Source organism: Corvus moneduloides, chromosome 4 (assembly GCF_009650955.1).
Source record: "Corvus moneduloides isolate bCorMon1 chromosome 4, bCorMon1.pri, whole genome shotgun sequence".
Lineage (NCBI taxonomy): Eukaryota > Metazoa > Chordata > Aves > Passeriformes > Corvidae > Corvus > Corvus moneduloides.
In genome coordinates, this window is record NC_045479.1 from 22,521,845 (window position 1) to 22,537,825 (window position 15,981).

Genomic DNA, 15,981 nt, shown 5'->3' on the forward strand with positions numbered 1-15,981 from the left:
ATCTTTGATGTGATTTAGGCTTTTCCAAAATGGAACATCTCATTTTGCACGTCTGAGTGACATTGCATGGCATTTTCAAAATTCCTCCTTCTCTTCACAACTTTTTTTTTTTCCAGCCAAAATTATTTGTTGATTTTGACACAGTTTTGCAAGTAGTTCCATTTAGTGCTTGTCAAAACATTTTCCAGATGATCTAGCTGTGCTGGGGTGAGACGCCAGGAGGAGGCGTGGGATGCAGCAAGGGCTGTGTGAGGAAGGAACAGAGGGCAGAGGTGGGAATGGTTGAGCAGGGGCACAGCTGGTTTTCACCACCATCTTCATTGTGGATGCTTAAATTCAGTAAATGGGGTGTCACAGCCAGGGCACCACTCAGGGAAGAAGAACTGGGAGGAAAACCGGAGTGCGGAAGGCTCCAGGAGAAAAACTAAGGGGAAAGAGAGAAAGAGTTAATTGGAACAGCTGAAATAAAACATGAATGTGTTCTCTGGTGACAGTAAAGCCTCACTAATTCATCACAGCTCAGCAAGGAACTGAACGCAACGAAAGTGATATAAAGCAGACCCAGAGTCTATGCAGATGGGCATGCAGAGGGTTAAGCTCAGCCAGCTGGGCAGTACGTCTTTGAGCTGGCCCAAACAGGAATGGGGAGCGGGTGAAGTCCCAAATGCTGGCTCACATTTTTTGCCCATTAGACTGCCAGCATTACTGCTGTGAGCTCTCAGTCTCACTTGCAATAAAACAGGCTGTGTTTGCATTCCTATCCCTATGGTGGCTACAGAAGCCAAGCCCCTCAGTGCCCAGACACACCCTGGAGCGGGAGATGTGCTGCGGACTCTCTGGGGTTCCAGGTGACCAACGCAGGGAAAGCACAGACGATACCCCTCAAATTCACTTCTGCCCTTGGATAACACCATGCCTGTTGAAGGCAAAGCCTCTGTGTTCAGACACTGGCTGGGTTTCTTCACAGCCCAGGGTTTGATCCAGCTCCCCATGGCCATGCCAAGCCCAAGGCATGCAGCAGAGCTGAGCTGTGAAAGACAACGGGGGCTGCCTCTGCGGGCAGCAAGGGAAAACTGACACAGACGCACACTAAAGCATAAAGATCAGGAAATCTAGGAAAGGGTTTCCGGAAACAACGTTTTAAAAACTTGCAGTCAGTTTCCCCCCCTTCCCTTGTTCAGTGATGTCCTGGTGATAGGAGCAGAGGGCCAGTTTAGCGCTATAGGGATGTAACCAAACTGTGCATTCTACTCCCCTCTAGGTCATTTCTGATAAACTGTTAATGATGGGTGGTTTGCAGGAGCCGCCCAGTGCACACCTGACACCTCAGGCTACAAACTGGGTGTTAAATGAGATAAGGAAAAAGAGGCAAGCTCTGCAAGGCAGGGTAATGTTTCTTTTCCTTCACAAATGACTCAGCTGTGATAACTCCCTCCGGCGAAGCACCAGCACAGTTACACCCACCCTGAGGGGATCATCTCTTCTAATGGGCCATAATGGACTCAATGGCACCAGCAGAATAGACAGCTGCAAGGACTTAGACCATGAGGGACTCCCAAAGCACCCCATGACTCACAGGATTACATCATTCCAGCGTAAAATTCCCTGCCCTGGAGGAGGTACTGAGCATTCCCCACCTGAACCTGAGCGTATACAATCTTGGGATTTGGAGACCTAGGACACCACCTCTCAATGGATCCAGAAAACCAGAATTTCCACAGGATCATCGTCTTCAGCAGGACTGCAACCACCTGGATGAAAATAGTGCCAGGTTGTACTCTGACTTTGTGGGTTTAAGCCAGTTTTTCTCTGTATTGTTGCATTTATTGTAATCTCTCTAGTAAATTATAACTCTGACCTGAAATCTCTCTTAAGGTAACTGAGTGGGGTTCGTTTCTCCTGCTGGTTCACTTTCAAACCAGAACAAATGGCCATCCATCCCTCTATGCTGCTCAAGGACAGAAGCATCTGCTGGGGTACACAGCACTGAGATGTCAGAGCAGTTTGAGCCAAGCAGGTCTTCAGGGCTCATGGGGAACTGTTCTCTCTCCTATTATTTACTTCTTGGGCTGGCTTCCATGGTAAACTACTATATCTCTTTATGTCTGTGTTTTTCTGTGATATTTAAGGAGAAGAGACATCCATGGGAAAGAGTACTCACCCACAGGGCTGGGGGAAGCCCATATATTTTAGATATTCCTCAAGGATACAGAAAATATCCAGGGATAAAGGAAGCCTGGTAGCTTTGTGTTTTGCAAGCAGTGGTGGGGGGAGGTACAACAATAGAGGCTGGTGATTAAAATGTGAAACTCAAATTGCCTTGCTCTTCCTTGTGTCAGGCCAGATATCCCATACCTTGTGTGTAGGACATAATACTCTGGCTATTTCCTTCCCCAAAGCCCTCCAGGCCCAGATGGAGCTGGGTGTCCTGGGTGTCTTTTGATCCATGGTGCCTGGGTGGGAGAGGCCCTGCAGTACCACACTGCCACAGGACATACACCAGCCTCCACAGCTGCTGCTTCCCTCTGCAGCCCTTTCCCCATCCTCCCTGATATGCTGGATATGTCTGTCATCACATAACGGGATCTCTCAAGCATTACACAGGAGGATGCTTGAGAGATCTGGGCAAGGAAGATAGGGGGTTTTTAGAGGAAGGAGGGGGAACAAGTAGTACTCATCTCTCTAGAGCTAAGCAGAGAGAGATATTGCAAGCTCTAGTTTCTTCTCTGCATAGAGGAATAATTGTGTAGATTCTCAGCTAGAATAACTCAGCATTGCTGCACAGCCAAATAAGCATCTGTCAGCACACACAGCGAGTTGTTCTCATGCTATCCCCTCTGTCAGTAAACTGAGATCTTCCTTCTCAGTTCAACATGAGATCAAAATCCTTAAATACCCTGATGGTACCGTTGGTCCAGTTGCTCTCTCTGGCTTTGGCTGTGTCCTATATACTCTGCCTTTAGTTCCCTGTTTCTCATGGGTCCCCTTTTGTTTTACGAATGCTTTTCCAGTGAAAACAGCGAAACAGGTAGAGAGCTCTTGGGTGTGCTCAGAAAGGCAGAATGACTCCGCAGTGAGGGCCACGCCATTTTCAAGTCTTTGCTCTAGGCTCCCCAGGCTTCTAAGCCATGAAAATAGGGGTTAATAAAATAAATGTCTAAACTCCCCTAGCTTTGAATCTATGAAAAATATTTCCTGTAAAAATACCTAGAAAAACTAGAAACACAAAAGTCCAGTTCTAGGAAATGTCAGAGTCTCACCATCTTCATGCAGTTTCCACTTCATCCTAAGTTAAGTATGGTTCTGCCCTGCCTGAGTGGTGCAGGCAGAGGGAGGAGGCTCCCTCGAGCAACAGCTGGAATGAGGAGTCAGGCTGAGCAGAGGTTGGTGTTGTACAAGGCTGATCTCTTAAGCAGGAGGAAGCAGCACTTGCCCAGCTCTTATCTTAGGGTGGTCACAGAACAGCATTTCCTCAGTAGGAGAAGGGGACAGTGTAGGCCCCAGCCTGACCAGCAATTGCTTGGAAATGTAGAACTGAAGAAGGATTAGATAGCACTGTGTTCTGTATTTACAAGCAGGGAAATATAGGCAAGAGAAAAAAAAAAGCTGACAGAAACATGTCAAGGTTAAAATGAAATATCTGAGCAATGTGTTTTTAAACAAAGTATAAAGATCTGGTGAAAAATGTAGAAAGGTTTTAATTCTAACAAAACAGTGCTGCACTCTAGGTTAGCTGATTCTTTGTCTAATCCCTTAGTTTAAATTCACAAAAGCATTCTGTGTCACGGTAGCAGCTGCAGGCACGTAAGACCAGCACTGCCATGGATCCAGGGTATCCCTTTCACTAAGGCAGAAAAGTCACAATCCCCAGCAGCTCTCTCATGGGTACTTCTGGCACCCACTGGACTCCTCGGTTTGCAGATTTGACTCACTAACTTGGAGGAAAATCAGTTGAACCAGAAAACAAAAATGGTTAGTCTGTGCCAAGGTCCTGAGCTGATCTGAGCTCTAGCATGGGAAGGACAAGGACTTGTGAAAGGGCTGGTTTGGCTCAGAAGAGGGTGGGAGGAGGGCACTAAAGATCACAGGGACCTCTGGAACTTAAGTTTCAGGGGGAAGATGCTTGATCAGAGGCCCAGTGTACCAGAGGGCACATTGTACAAGAGGTTTGATTCCACGCAACCCCTCTATCCAGGACTTTAGTGTATGTAAAGGACATATGTTTAGGGCCCCCTTCCCATCTCCACACAAGACTTCTGCTGTATTTCACATTCATTCCACCTCAGGATATTGTACATGGCTTCAGGTTATTCTGCCTAACTTGGTTGTAACCCTTCCAGGTATATCCTCTGCCATCCTGGGATATTTCTGTTGCTCTCAGTGACTATTAAACCCTATTTTCAATGGCAAACTGAACAGGTTTTTTTGTCAGATACAGACTTACGGCCTTTTGTTGGCATGGTGCTTTCCATTCCTCTTACCCGGGCACCTACTTGACACTCTTACTTTACTCAGAGTAACAAAGAAACAGCTCTGCTAACTTATTGTACAGAGCCATTAGACCTAATCTTGTCAAACAGAAATATCCTTAGGGCAGTTTCACAAGCTTTCGGAATCCAAGGACCAACTTTCCCTTCTGAAAGGGCTCCAAGGACAACTTATGCTGTGTTTCCATGGAGGTTTTAATTCACAAGCCAGTAACAATCCATTAGCAATAAATCTATTGATTCAGTTAATTCCATCTGTGTATGTATTTCCCAGCACCTACATCAGAAGAATGCTGAGTGAGAGTAGGTTAGGAAACACGGGGGTTTGCAGGCATTTTCCTGGTCACAATCTGAGGTAGCTCAACCAGCTTCTGACGATACCATTCTTTAAGGGAGGTTTCTCTCCTTTGCTCTGCCACTGTGGGTAGTCAAGATGCAAGAGGTGTGAAGGGAGCAATGTTGGGGCAGTGCTGTGCTCCCCTTGGCATGCCTTTTGTACTTTGTCCCTGGAGCTCCAGGCTTTGTGGCTTTCTTAATCCTAACCCTCTCCCAAACCCTAAGTGCAGCCTTTGGCTGAGACTCGTGTGGCCATCACCACAGACTGTCCAGATGAGAAAGGTGTGTGACAGCTACCTTTATGCCTCCCCTCCTTCCTGATGGAACGGGGCCTCATTTAACCCCTTCAGTACACTGGTTTACAGAAAAAAGCTCTTGAAAACTAATGGGGTTTTTTTTTTTGACCTAACCCTGTTATTTGATTCACTCCAGGTACAGAAAATCATCAGTATCAGGGCAAGGAAAGGGATATGGGGACCTGGCTGGGGACAGAGTGCAGGACAAACTTGCCAGAGACAAGTGGCCATTGGATTTGAAACCACACATTTCAGGCCATACTGGTCCAGCAGGTGGGGAATGCTTGCCAGGATGTTGATGCTGTCTAGATGCTGAACTGCTGGTATCTTCTGTTCACCTGAAACTGTTGGGCCTCACTGAATATTTCTTCCCTCACTATAGATACTTGCTAAAAATAGTCACATTAAAATGGAAGGGGATTTTTTTAGAGAAGAGTAATAACCAAACCCTCAACAACACAAGAGATTACAGGTTTAAGAGGGTCCTTACCAAAAAACCCCTGAATTTAGGGAGTGCTAATACTTTCCACTGCCAGCCACTCATTTAAACACAGCCTTGGTCATTAGTAACTGGAAGTGGTTCCTGCCTGGTGGATTTTTCACTGAGCTACATAAATAGAGGTGAGATGGAGAGGATCCTTGACACAATGGCCAGGTGCCAACATCACAGCCCTCCAGTATAATTTTCAATGGAATTGAATGGTTCAAATGTATTATGAACAGCACCTTTTTCACTTGGTCTAAGCGTTTTCCTCCATGGTCCTCTCCTGGTGGTGAATAGCTTGCCTTCCCACTATCACAGCTGTAGCTTTTTTTGTGGGTAAGTGGAAGATTTCACTCTTGTGGGCTGCCAATCAGGTGGCTTTCAGTAGCAGCTAGAGTCAGAGGGATGATTAAAATAAACTGCAGCCTTTTGTCCTGTTCTTTGCAAAAGGAGCTATCAGCCATTTCAGAGGAGAATAAAGATTTATCCCACCTCCTGCGGTCCAAAAGATGAACAGAATAACTTTCAAAATGTTAGAAATATATATTGATTTACCACAATTCTCATTTCCCATTTAAAGAGACAACTTGCCTTCTTTTGTATGAACCTTGGCATTTTATTTTAGTGTTTTGGCTTTCTCCTGGACCCCTGTTTACAGTGTTAATGCAAGCTAGTGACCAGTTTTAGCCTAGCTCTTACAAAATAGACACTTCTTTTCCTGCTACTTGGCATAACTGTATCATTTTCTTTCCTCAGAAATGTAATAATATCTTTACTAGGAGGCTGACATTCAGGTATCAAAAGACTTTCTAAATTCTGACCAGACAAAAACACAGGCTACTCATCATTTATGGTCATTTGCAAGTACCTTCTCAAAGAGCAGTGGTCAGACTGCTCATGTCCTGGTCTTATTCCAGTCTGGCAAGCTTTAACTGCAGTTTTGGGGGGATTTTTTTTTTTTTTTTTTTTTTTGGACTCTGGAGAAGCTTAAAGCTCTATCCAGACTGTTACACAGATGCCACATTTCATAACAGATGTGAATTTCTTAAAGTAAATTCTGCTGTGTATAGAGAGGACTAATGTAAAGCCTTTGAAGTAGGTAGCAAAACCTGCTATTGACTCTGGATCATATATCTATGGGCTGTAAAGATATTTGCAAGTTCTTTGGGTTAAGAAGACTACATAGATGCAGAACATCCCTGCAGGCCAGTAGAAGTGTCTGTGATTCATTTGAGATGGAAATCAGCCTGCTGTCTTCAGTGGGAGATATATTTCAGAATAAATATGTATAGTACATGTATTTTTCCATCCTTATAAGTTTTTGGAATGGCAAATATTCTTCTATTCCTGCGTTGATATGAATCTGCTGGGGGATGGGTCTCTCTCTTCAGTTTCAACACTGACAAACAATACACAGCAAAGTGCTGAATGACAACCAACCTCCTCCAAAGACAAGTTTCAACTCATATGGTTTATTCTTGAAAAAAAAATCCTCATTTCAGTGGATGGGCATGAAAATGTTTTTAAAAAAAAAAAAAAAAAGCTTCTTTGGAAAGTTCCTGACCAGGAATTTTCTTACAGAGAGTTCTAAGCACAGGCTGATACTGAGAAGGAGACTGGGAGGTATTTGGCTCCTGCCAGGCATTGTTTCTTGGTTTGATTAAGCTCTTAATCTTGTGTTTCCTCTGTGAGTATCAAGCTCCAGAATACTGCCTTATTCAGATGCCTAAGGGGAAATAAGATTCAACTTCAAACTAACAACAATCACTGCTCCATTTTTGATCATAATCTGGGGGGAAATGTATCATGAAGCATCGTGCCTCGATACCTCCAGAAATCAAGTTTGGGAGTCAGAATTTAAGAATCTGTCAAATCTAATCACTTCAAATAATGCTGCAATAGAAGATTGGACTCACCACAAGAAGCATTTGCAGCAGGAGATAAAAAGATTACATGCTGAATGGTCTGATGTGAATAGGAAAGATGCTATTCTTAAAGCCCTGAGCTCCCATGATGCAGTATTACAGCTTTGGACTGAAATGGTAAAGCTAAACTAGAACTGTGCACTGATAATGTCAGAGCAATCAGCCTCTGGGATGAGAGCAGAATTCCTACTTCAAAACCAAATTTTTTTGTTGAATTGCGATTATTAGTATTTAAAACAGCAGCAATTAGAGTCACTGAATCCAAGAGGCATTGTGCTGGGCTTTATTCTGTTTTATAGTGAAGAGCTGCTGCCCCAAGGACTATAACTCTGTGAACAGACAAAACAGAAATATGGATGGAGGGGATACAGAGGAGGAATGACCTGCAGAATGTTTATTATCAAATCAGCATCACAGCCAAAAATACAACACAGGGTCGTAATCTGCTGCCTGCTTCAGCCATGAACACCCAAAGCTGCCTTCCCTGAGAATTCACTTTACACCAAAGGAATCTCATCTCAATGAGACTTTATCCTGGTGGGAATAGGGAAGCAAATGACAGCAGCTATGATAAGGTAAATTCCATGGGTTGATCACCTGTTCTGCATTCAGCTCTGAAATGAAAAGCCTTTGGAAAGAGACATCCCTAAGGGACCAGGAAGTGAGTCCAGGTCTTCCTAGGATACATGTGAGTATCTTTTCAAGGAACTAAAAAAACTGCTCAGATGCTCAGACATCTTAAAGAATAGTGGGTACCAGCTGCGGTGAAACTCAGGCTGGCAGGCTGCATTCAACCCTAGCTGAGCCATGTTCAGGAAAGGTGAATCCAACAGGCAGAGAAAGCATGTCCTGGGGAGTTTAAGGAGATGCTGTCATACAAGGAGAGACTACAACAGCCTGTCTCTGGAGTTTGGCTTCAGCTAAATACAGCAGGAGGAAAATACCAGGTCAGGAGAGCAGCTGTTCCAGACACAGGATGATGTTAAAAAGTGGCAAATGAGCAAAAGTTTTCCACAAATGCATTTAACCTTTGAGCAACCCCTGCTGATAGGACTAGTGAGGCAAAAACTAGCAATGCTTTTAAAGCAGAGCCAGTGAACTAGATATTGCAATGCACTTTGCTATGGAAAAGGGAATAGAGTTAATTGGTCCTCCCAGGCCTTTGTTCTAAGAAGATACTGCTGTCCTTCATAAGATACTTTTCTAGAAAAAAGCAATGAATTTTTTAAAAAGCCCTGCGTTCCACAGAAATCTTGTAAAGTCTCTTTCCTATTGCAACATCATGACATATGTTATAAATGTGGGAATATCTGATAACCTCTTGAAGAGGCTCTTGTGATCATTGAGTCATTTAGTCTTTATTATTTTTCAGCTGGCCATTTAACATTTTTAAGAATTATACTTCTAAAACCTGAATCCTTTTGGCCAAAAAAACCCCCAAGTTCCCCTAAAATGCAGGAAACTGGAAGAACAAAGCTCCCCACCTGAAAAGCAAGCTGGTAAACTGCAGTTATCCTATATTTACAGCAATCTTTTGACCTACACACTTCAAGATGATTCATTTTTGAGACAGTTTAAAGCCTGCCTTTAAAAGATGTCTTCATCACCACATACACCCATACCTGCTGCCTTTGGGGAGAAAAAAATAATTATAATACATTGCGTTGGTATTAATCACACGTATGTGATGATTATTTTTGATAATGCAGCTTAACAATATAATAGAGCATTAAGGTAGAGGTCTGATTACATGTCATTCAGCAAGGGTTGAGCCACTATATTTAGATGCTCACTAATTTGGGAGAGTGCTTATCCATCTTCCTGAGGAATTTCTGTAGCTCCTCTTGCTGGGGGATCTGAAGAGTTTGCACCAGTTGGGCATTTCACGCCCAGGGTTTCTGCAAGATTGGAACATGCTGACCTCCCCATTCCACACCTGCCTCCTCAGGCTCCCTCCCTCTGCTTGCCACAGTGTCTTGCAGGTATCAACCCTTCTCCTGGCTCTCCCAGGGGTGCCAAAGACCTTGTGTCACCTGGACAAGGGCAAACTGAAGGATATGTTCCAAGAAAACTGTATCTGTGACAATCAAGATCTGGTGTCTGTGGTGCAGCATCACCAGATGAACACTTGCACCTAAAATATATGTTTGACTCAACTGAACTTGATTCTTAGTTAAAATATGGGGACTTTACTTTTCTCCTGTGGTGTGTGTAGGAAGCGAGGAGTAGAGAGTTCTTGAACAGCTGTAAATGCTCCCCTTCAATTTCCCCTTAACTGTGCCCCATGTACTTCCAGTACAGGGCACTGTGTTCACCTGCAAGCTATCTCTAGGGAAGCATCCTTACCTAGAAGACATGGGCTTCCCACATCCGCACTGCTGCTGAGACATGTATGCTGGGAGCTAGAAGAAAACATTGCTCACGTCTAAGACGAGGAGCCACGGTTACAAAGTCCACAGGGACAGGAGAAGTCAACTCAGCAGTGACTTTCCCAGATTGAAAAAATCCATGTCCCAGACAGACCCAGGGATTTGTAGCCAAAGCCTTTTTAGGAGCTTGTGAACTGAGCATGCAGATAGACCCACCAGTGGCAAAAGCTGGAGGAGGCATCAAAGGGCTGACAGAGAGGCTGGCAAGAAGCTGCGAGAGTGAAGCTGGACCAAGAGAGCCAGGAATCGCCCATCATCCAGCCCAGAGCTACAGCAACATGAAAAGACAAGGCAATCAATCTTTCTAACTTACTTGGCTACATGATCAAGGAACGTTAAGCCCTGCATCACAAGGCTGCTGTACTTGGAAAGGTATTTCGGGTCCACAGTGTACTGAACCAGAGCGTACTGAGTGAGGCTGGTGGGAGGTTATTGGTAGATTCTTACAGAGACAGCAATGGCCTCGGCATAGGAAGAAAGGACCGCACATAAAGATCGCACACGTGAGCTATGCAATTCTTTCACTCCTTTAAGCAGACCCCAGGATCCAGGCAATGGAGCACATTTGAATGTCTCTGGCAGGAATGCAATTCCACAGAGTACAAAGACAGCATGGTGCATGCAAGGTTAGAGACAGCTGAGCCAGAGTACACGGGAACTCAATCTCATTTCAGCACAGGGACCTGTCTATCCCTGCTTTGTAACAGGTGGACAAACAAATAACAGGATCATATTTGATTGCCCCCCTCAGAAATGTCAGGTCATCATTGCAAGGGCAGCTGGCTGAAATGAATGTGTTTTTAAAATCACTGCATTTAGCTTTGACTAAAGCTACCAAACAAGAAAGTTTAATCTATTATTGTTATTCATGAGTTTGAGTTTTTTGTGGTGGTTTTTTTCATTTTTTCTTTTAAATTGTTGCTCTGGAAAAAAGAGAAGTAGCTTCCTCCCCTCACCCCCCGCTACTTGAAAGTCAGATTTGCAACTAGTTACACACTGAAGAATAAATAAGGTATTTCTTTTTGCAAATCAAAAGAATAACTTGTGCACATACTTAAATATCTTAGTATAGTGGAACAACTATTCACCATTTTTTAAATAGTTACATCTTTAGAATTCCTAATCTATGTAAATACCATTAGGAAACAGCTGAGAATCCAGAAAACTAGCATTTAAACTGATATTATTAGCCAAGTCAAACAACATTACCTGTGCCGGACAGAAGTCACTTATCAAAATATTTTGCATTGAAACATATGGTTTGTTACCCAAAGAAAATATACTAATGGCAGTTATTTTCATTTTGGTGTTCATCAGGTCTGTAGCGCTAGTAGATATCAGCCTAATTTTGAAGAAGACAGACTTCCCCTTTTCATTGTCTGTTATGTTTCTTAGCTTTGAGTGGGTTAACTGTTGGACTGACGTAAACTGGAAACAAAAGCAGAGAAAATGTTATTCAGCTGAAAAAGGGATCTCAGTGGTCAAAGCTATCCACCACTTCAGTAAACTCTCATTCCTGGCAGATAGTTGTTTCAGCCAGTTTTTTAAATTTATAGCAATTAATCTCTCCTTACAACTGTTAATTTTAAACCTCAGTCCTTCACCTTTCTTATCCGTTAGCGGAAGCAGTGCGGATCCTTAAGGCTAAGAGCAGCCTCCACAGCCTGTCCCATCTGTGTCCCCCTGCTCCCCCCCAGTCTGTGAAGGCAGCTGGATAGGGTACAGCCAGATATAGCTGGCATGGGGAAAGGGAAGGGGAAAAAGGCAGAAGATGCTACAAGCAGATGCTATAGGAGAGGAGGAGATGGCTGCCCAGGTGGCCCACTCTGAGTTAGATGCCTAAGCAATTCATTGGGAGAATTAGGGTTTGCAAGTGGTTTCCTTGTAGACTAAGTGCCTAAACTAGCCAATGCACATCTGAAAAGAGAGTTATGGCTACATTCCATCTTTCCCAGGTGCTTTGCTGACTGAGTCGTGGGGTAAATACTGCAAAAGATCAAGGTGCTTGAATACCGTTGCAAGAAGCAGACGGGGACTGACTGTCTTTTAAAGCATGTACATAACCATGACTTATTTCTGTTCTGAAAGCAACTTATGTTCTTCCCATATGGGTGTTTTTGAATGCAGCCCCAAAATAACAACCTCCATTTGGTTGGGAGTAAGAGTACAGAAGAATGAACAATGCAGTAAACAGCCAAATTCTCCAGGGAAATAAGTAGCAGTTAGGAGTTCCTAATCAAAGGCTATTTCATGTCTTTATAGGCATTACTAAATTCCTAAAGGAGCAAGTTACTTGGAAACTCCCCATCTAAGAAATTTGCTCCAGGAGGTCTTGGGTGGAAGTTACATGTCACCTCACCATCGAGTCTCGGATCCCGGGGGAGCACTGATCAGCAGTTGCTGAGGACATCATCTCAAAACCAGTTCCCGTAGATTTGGAAGGTGTGTGAAACTCCTGTGGTTGCTGGGCAGAGTGCCCAGGGATTACTCCAAGGCTCACACCAGACAGTCAGCACTCTGGGCCAGAGAAAGAGCCAGAAAAGCGCCCTTGGCAGAAGATGTAAGCAGTCAGTGCCTGGGGGCACAATACTGAACGGCTGTATAGTGCTGAGGAAGCCAAGTCTGGTGAGGACTCCACCATTCTGCCTGAAGGGTGAAGCTAAATGTCCATAGAAGAACACACAGCTTTTGCCTCAGTAGCAGCTGGTTTACCTGTTCCAGCAGAGGCTAGGAGTAAGCTAACATACGTGTAGTGTGGATGTTCCCATGACCATGCTCTGCAATGAGAGAGCTGACCCAGAATCAGAGCAGCCCTGTCCCACTGCTGGGGTGTAGGACAGACGGAGTTCATGGCCAAAGCAGCAGACTATTCCCCTACCCAAGTATCAGAGTCTCTTGAACTGCCTCTTAATATGAAAAACTGATTTTTCTCCCACTGCCTCTGGTGCTGCTGTCAGGGAGGGGTCTCAGTCTGTTCCCAGCGCACGATGGTTATTAGCACTTAGGCTGGCGCAGACTTGCTGGGGGAGCATCATTCCACCACTTAGGTGGTAACTCCAGCACAGTGTTGCCCCAGCCCATGATTTCCCTGCTCTTCTGCCAGGTAGGCTGTGTGGTAAAGCACCTTCTGCACAAAGGTGACATGCTGCATGGCTTTTGGGAAATGTCAAGGCCCATCTTCCCCCACACACACGCACAATTTTCTGAACTACGCCAGTACTGAACAGAGATGTTCCATCCGCCAGCCTCTCATATTTGTTTTCAACTGTCAAAAACCAAATCCGAGTCTGAAGGCTTGCAGGAAAATCCTGGAGTCCAGATCCAGGCTTTAAATAGAAGGAGTAGAAGTCACAATGTTAATTCATATTAACATGTATAGTTTTTTACATGTTGAAAACATTTTAAGAAAGCCAGAATTATCAGCTATATAGTAGATTTTTACTGTATCTTTAATAGTTAACTCCACATCCTTGTTCGTGTTCAGACTGGCTAATATGTTTTGCAGCCATATGGAGATGCCATATTTTGGACCTGGTGTAAAAAACATGGCATCAGTAAAATGCCATATTCCAGTTAAAAAGAAAAGTCTTGAAAGAATAGTCCGATCTACCAGTAATGAATACAGACAGGAGGATTTGCACCAAGCTACCTTTATCAGTAAGGAAGAGATGGAAACTGGAGACAACTGGCTGATCCCCACATCCCTTTTAGGACTGGGCTCTTTGTGGCAGGTTTGAATCATCTCTAAATTCTCCCTGAGCAAGTGGAAAAGGCATTCTCCAAAACTGACTCCAACTGGTGTATTCAGTGGTTCCAGGCACCCTTGAGATGTCTCTTCCCACACATTTTTTGCTTAAAACCTTCCTTTGGAAGAATAGGGAAGTGTGTTTTTTCTGGATTGCTAAGTGTACTGACACACAGACCATTCACGAGCCAGACTCTGACAGTTGTGCCAGGCTGTCATTCAATGCTTAGGCTATGGGTATGGTTTATCCCAATGGAAACTACAGCAGTCTTTCACCACTGAGCAGTAATTACCCATAATGTGCTGAGATGCTTTGCAGTTACAGATGGGGGCAGAACTGGCTTCTAGAAGTAAACTGTCTGTAAGTCCTGCATCCTCACTCTAGAAGTAAATAGACAACCTCTCAGTCTCTTGTGGTTAAGGTCTGGTGTAAACTGTGACTTACAAGATTGAATATCTTTTCTAGAGTGGATTTACAGGCTCTGATTTTACCCTCTTCTTTTAACTCAGATGGGGATTTGCAGCTGTGTAAACGAAATGAGAATTGAATCTATATCTGTGCCAAGAATATGTGCTAAATATACAAATAGGCTGCAATGAATATGATTTAATCCTCAAAGCAGACACATTTTGAAGGATTTGATTTCCTTTCCCTTCTAAAAGTCAAGCTCTTGCTGTGAGCCTGTATCTACAGAAAAATACTGTTTGCAGGGAAGAACCCCTGGTTCTTTCTTTGGCTTAGGGAGTACCATGACCCAGAACAGCTCTGGCAACCTCTGTCTCAAGACCCTTATAAAGAATGGGGAAATCTGGGTGGGATGAGAGGAGGAAATCCCTTCAGTGGGCAACAGAGTATGAAGGGATGCTGCCATTTTGGAAGAAGACTCCTAATCAAAAGCTTTGCAAGCTGGTATTTCTCAGATGAATCACACAGAGAGAGGCTTAGGACAAGGTGTCTCTTGTTCAGCCTGCATTAGCTCTGTGACAAGGACGCTGTTTCTCTGCACTGTGGCATTTTGCTTTCAAGAAGCCAGAGAGGCCACAGCTCGTTCATCCATGTGCTGGTGGCCTTTCCAGAGTCACGTCAAAGCTGGGCTTGGGGCCATTCTGGCAGCATTGTTGGCTTTGGTTAAATCTGCCTGCTTATTAAGGTAATGTGCCCTTAACTCCCAGTGTGCTGAGAGTTTCCTGTGAGTGTGCAGACAGGTGTGTGTGTAGGTGTAGTGCAGCAAGACTGTAAGGAGAGAAGCAGGATATGTTATATCCATATGGAGCAGGGAAGGTTATATCTGTGTGCAGCAGTAACTCAGTCTGGGAAGGTGGGATGAGCAGGCAGATGAGGGCACTCCTACTGAAGCAAATAGGGGCCCCAGCCCATCCAGGTCATTCAGGGGAGTTTCTGCCATGCCTGTGTTTGCACAGGGACAGTTTCACATCAGGTGTACGGTTTAATGTGAGGGATCTACCTTCCCTGGCAGTAGGCTGGGCACTCACTGGCTGAGCTGGGAGGACTGAGATGCAAAGCTGTGGGGAAGCAGTCATTTATCACGAGCTGCCCAGACTCGGGCGTGAGCAGTGGGTCCAGCTGCAGACAGCAAATCTCTATTGCTTAAAGAGAAAAAAGGAAGCAAGAAAAGAGGTTAATACTGCTTACCCTTGATAAAGCTTTTAGCTGCAAAATGTCACATTCTTCAAAACCCAATCAGCCAGTCATGCCTTAGGCTTTAGCAGCTGTAACTCTAATTGGACTAAGAAAATTAGTTGATCTGCAGCACGAAAACACAAAACAGAGCAAAAACCCCCCACAAAATGCATGCTAATTGAGTTAACATGGTGAGAGGGTCTGCTTGACATGAGTGGTGACTTCACTGCAGAGTGGCCTTTACAGCTCCCTCCAGAAGACAAAGCCCACCCTGAACTCTGCCTCCAAAGTGCCTGAGTTCCTAAGATGCAGCAACCACACCAAGTTGCCCCATAAAGAAATGCCGTTTTAATTGCTGGTATCACCCTTGGAGCAGCGGAACAACCAGCTCATCTGGATGATTAGCATTCCTGCTGCTGGAAGAGCAGGAGTCCAGCCTTGTGGAGGGGCTCGAATGTTGACTGACAGCTTCCCACATTCATTGTGCTGTTGTCTCCTTCCCACGGAGAAGGGCATGCTCTCCTTTGTCCAAATCTGCAATCACCTTTCCGTTCCCTGCAATATTAATCCAGTGGCACCACCAAGAATAGGTCCAGGCCTCAGGGCAGGGAGGGAGCTGCCCAGGGTCAGATTGTGG